General features: G+C 38.9%; 1 protein-coding gene across 1 annotated transcript in view; it reads left to right on the forward strand.

Annotated features, from left to right (window-relative positions):
- The window catches only part of NUDCD3 (NudC domain containing 3), a 111,212-nt gene that overhangs the window by 55,091 nt on the left and 50,963 nt on the right, over positions 1 to 5,158 (forward strand). The gene's annotated exons all lie outside the window — the stretch shown is intronic.

Genomic DNA, 5,158 nt, shown 5'->3' on the forward strand with positions numbered 1-5,158 from the left:
AATCATAATATATTAATTATAAATATTAACATATATTATGATTATTAACTTGACCACAGGCTTTTTTTTTTTTTTCCCTTCCCCTAGTTTCTCTGGTTTTCTCATTACCTAGTGTCCCCTTTCTCTTCCAGAATTAGCTTCAGGATTCACCTTGCATTTAGGCATTATGTTTTCATCACCTTCAGTCTTTGGCAGTTTCTTTTTTTGATTTTCATGACCTTCACGCTTTTGAAGAGGCTAGGTATGTTGTAGAATATTGCCAATTTGGGTCTATCTGGTGTTTTCTCATGATTAGACTCAGGGCTATGGATTTGGAGAGGAATACCACAGAGGCATCTTGTCCTTCTCATCATGTCATGTCAGAGGTACATGATGTTAACACAAGTTATTACTGTGATGTTTGCTTGGATCACGTGGCTGAGACTGGTCTGCCGGGTTCCTCCATGGTCATGAGACCATTGTCCCCTTTCTGTACGCTCTTCATTAGAGCCACTACGTCCAGCTCTACTTAAGGACTGGTGATTAATTCCATTTCCTGGGAGGATAGAGGAGTTTCAAAGAATTTGTTAAATTCTTAGCATATGTTAAAACCACTGCAAGGAATTAATAAATATTTTGGGTAAGATACTGACTTAAGAGGTTATGCAAACATCCTGTTTCTCCTTGAGGTCCTACTGATGTTGTTAGCATCATCAGTGGCTCTTGGCAATTATCATGTTTTAATGGCAATTTCTTACTTCCCTCGTTCCTTCTACATTTTTAATTGGACTTCTATTAGGAAGATTTGTCCCCTTCCCTCATTCATTTATTATAATTTATTCAGTTACTTATATCATTATGGACTCACAGGTAGCTCTTTTATTCTTTGCTACTATATTATTTATTTTGCTCCCCACACTGTTCCAGCTCTGGCCATTGTGGACTCCCTCAGATTGACTTCTGAGTCCTTTGACATCTTTGCATTGCCCCCTGCGCGCCCCCCAACCTTTTTTTTTTTTTTTTTTTAAAAGCATTTACTTTCTGGCACTACAAGATTCTCTGGGTTAATCTTATATTTTCTCTATTCCAGTCCTAGAATCAGCCATAGTCCAAGGAGTCTAGTTTCCTTTACTGAATGGTATTTAGAAACCAAGATCTAGGCACTCAGAGGGCATGTGGCTCCTGCTTTTAGGCCCTGTCAGCAGACCAAGCCAGGACATGGCTGTGTGTTTACCATCCCACTGTGACACATGCCTCTTTATTTTTTTACCTCTCTATCTGGATGTATAGGATCTAAACATGAGCTGTCACCTGCACTTAGCAGATCTCTTTTAATAGGTGAGTTCTTTGTCATGGAGTGGATGTGTCCCTGACAAGTTGTTGGCCAGCAGGATCCTATATCCTCACTTCTGTGTTTGCTGTGGTTATAAGCCGCCAGTTACTTTTTCACCTTCTTCCAATGATAATGGGTGTGTCCTTCTTTTCCCCAGCCCATCCCCCTCACTACTCAGTGCTCACTCACTCCTCCTCCTCCTGCTGTCTGTATGTTTTTGAGTTAGTCATTCTCATGCACTGCTTTTAATTGCTGTTGTAGGCCCCTCTGTTATTCCCTCACTGGCCTCCTTTTCACCGAAGTGCAGCAAGAACTTCTGTTCTTACCTCCTTTTCTATGAATGTGAGAGGCTTTCATGGGCAATGGCTTTTAAACTTTGGCTGCAACCTGTAGTTATAGTGAGACATACATGTTAACAAGGCTTTCAGGTATGCACATACCTGCATAGTGGCAATTTCACAAAACAGAGCTTGCTCTTTTTCTGTGTAGTGTATCTTGCATATTTCATTCAATTTTGCCCTGTTCTGCTCTTCTAAGGAGATTTTATACCTACCCTTTGAAAAATACTGTTCTGGGGTATAAATCCTCCATCTGTGTATAAAAGTCTGCAGCCCCCTTCTCAGCACTGTCTTGATATGAGGATGGGGTGTGGATTAGCCCTGGGCATAGGGTGGGGTCAGTATTAGCACTGGGTGTGAGGTGGAGTGGGAGATCTTGATTAGCACTGGTTGAAGATAGTCCAGGATTGATGCATTGTCTACAAGGCTATGATTTTGAGGAGAGGGATTCAGAATCTAGGGTGTAAGCTGTGGATAAATTAGAAAGTTGTTTTCTCTATTTCTGAGAAATATTTGTGTCATTGATATGCATCCTTTTTGATATTATAGGTACTGTAGGCTTGAGTGTTAGGAGTTTTCTTTGGCCTAATTTTTTCTCAAATAGGAAGTCTTTTGAGGATTTAATAGTAAAGCTGATCTTAATTTTTCTGATTTTGAATGAACAGGAAAATAAAATTGAGTAAAAGCTAAGGTAAGATACTTATATAATTCTGATTTTTTTTAAAGAGGTGAGGGTCTCACTATGTTGCTTAGGCTGATCTCAAACTCCTGCCCTCAAGCAGTCCTACTGCCTAAGCTTACTGAGTACCTGGGATTACAGATGCAAGCCACTGCACCCAGCTTAGTTCAGAATTCTTACATCGACATATTTATGGAGTAGATTATCTAATTTTGTTTTAAAACATATATTTCACACTTAAACACTGCTAAAAAATTAGGAAGCCTCTTTCCCTTGTGAAAATAACAATTTAGGAAAAAACTCACTGTATAAACTTCCATTTTTAGTAAGTTAAAATAGTTTTATATTAGATACTGATTTTTGTTGATGTTGGCTGACTGTCTGACACAGATCGTCAAAAGTATTCCCTAAATTTGCATTTAAACCTATCAGAGTATTAGTGGGCATATTATCAGTGACTCCCAAGTACCTTGCCTAATTTATTTTCAGTAAATATAGAATCATTTAGTATTTTTTAACTGTAGCTACAAAGTTAATTTTAAAATGTAAAACACATTTTCAAATATACTTCTTAAAAGAATTTTTTTTATTAAAGTGAGCCTTCCTGACTAATCTAACAGTATCAGTGGGGCTGCCCCAGTCCCTGTGGCCCCCACACTGGCCAGAGTCAGGTCAGTGACAGGGTAGTTCCTGGGGCCTCTTTCCTCTGTGTTCCCCAGCTGGACTTTAATAGGCAAATACAGAAGATCAATGAAAGGCAAAAGTTGGTTCTTTGAAATCAAAATAGGCAAACTTCTGGTACACCTTATTAAGAGAAGAAAAGAGAATCTACACAGAAAGGTTGAATGAAAAAGGGGTAATAACATTTAGAGAATAAAAAATTTATGAGAGCATATTGGTAGAAAATTGATGTGACTCTCTTTTAGACTTGAAGGAAGGAGTTCTGAGTATATAAAAATGTTAATGTGAAAAAAGATTGGTGCATTTGACTGTATTAAAATGCAGAATCTGTGTTGACCAGATAGATATCTTTATGAAGACAACTTATAACTAGAAAGTATTTGTAAACTATATACCAACAAATAATCCTTAGCCAAATATATAAAGAACTTGTACAAATCAAAGAAATTATGAACAAAAATAGTAAAAGACGTGAACTGGAATTCACAGATGATGAGACGTATATGACCAATAAGCATATGAGGAGCTGTTCAGCCCATTAATAAGCAAAGAAATGTGAGTTAAAACTGCACTGAAAACTATTTTTATGTATATATAATTGGCAAGATTTTACAAAGTCTGACCGTACAAAGCATGGATCCTGTGGTTCTGTAGCATCACCCACTTTGCTGGTGAGAGTAAATTGGGGCAAACCATTTGGAAAACAGCTTGACATTATCTCTTAAAGTTGAATATGTATATATCTTTTGACCCAGAAGTTCTACTCCTAGTTGTATAGCCAAGACAAACTCTTCAGAATTTCAGAATTACACAAAAAGGAGGGAATAGCATAATGAACGCCCACGAAACTTTCACCCTGCGTCATCACTTAATGACATGTCATGGTTCTTGTTTCATCTTTCTCCCTACCTCAGACTTTTTTTTGGCTTTGTTTTTGGTAGAACAAATCCCAGACATCATGTAATTTCACTCATAAATACTTCAATAAGAAATAAGGGCTTAAATTTAATATAGTTATCTTACCTTACAAATTTATAATTCCTTAAAATCATCTAATACCAAATCTGTATTCATTTTCTCCTGATTGTCTCAAAAATTTTTTTCCTTCAAATTAGCATCCCAGCAAAGGTCCAAATACTGAATTTGGTTGATCTTACGACTCTTAATTTAGAGTAATTCTCCTTCTCTCTCTTTGTTCCATGCCATTTATTTGTCTGAAAAACTTAGAACTTAGTCTGGTATAATTTCCCTGATTCTGAATCTGGCTGACTTTGTGCTCTTGGTTTTTTTTTTTTTGAGACGGAGTTTCACTCATGTTACCCAGGCTGGAGTGCAATGGCGCAATCTCGGCTCACCGCAGCCTCCGCCTCCTGGGTTCAGGCAATTCTCCTGCCTCAACCTCCTGAGTAGCTGGGATTACATGCACGCGCCACCATGCCCAGCTAATGTTTTGTATTTTTAGTAGAGACAGGGTTTCACCATGTTGACCAGGATGGTCTCAATCTTTTGACCTCGTGATCCACCCACCTCGGCCTCCCAAAATTCTGGGGTTACAGGCGTGAGCCACTGCACCCGGCATGCTCTTGGTTTTGATGGCCATGGTTCTCTGCCCTTTGTCTTTACTGTAAACTGGTATTCAGGCCTCGAGGTCCTGTGTTGGGGCCAGGGGTACCCAATAGGCAGGGTACCCATGTCCCTCTCAGGAGGTACATGGGATGTGTCACAGATATTTGGGGTGTTCTAGATCCTTTTGTTACAGGTTCCTTCTCAGCTTTTCACCTGGTGCTCACCAGGAATGGAGGAAAGTTGCCAGACTCATTGTCTTCATTACAGAAGATGGTGGAAGATAGTGATGTTCTCATTCTGTTTTACTTTCTTTGCTTATTATCTGGAATTCTTATTTAGGGGCATGGCCTTTCTGAAATTATAGTTCTTATGGAACTATTTTATTGATGACTTTTCAGATTGTGTTCTCTGATCACCAAAGGTGACCCCTGGAGATTTTGTTTTATAAACTTATGGATTTTTAATATGCCATATACTTTAGTCCATTGTGGACTGACTGACTCCCTTCCTCCCTTCCTTCCTTCCTTCCTTCCTTCCTTCCTGCCTTCCTGCCTTCCTGCCTTCCTGCCTTCCTGCCTTCCT

The sequence above is a fragment of the Sapajus apella genome, unplaced genomic scaffold (assembly GCF_009761245.1).
Source record: "Sapajus apella isolate SASKATOON/1434 unplaced genomic scaffold, GSC_monkey_1.0 scaffold54, whole genome shotgun sequence".
Classification (NCBI taxonomy): Eukaryota; Metazoa; Chordata; class Mammalia; order Primates; family Cebidae; genus Sapajus; species Sapajus apella.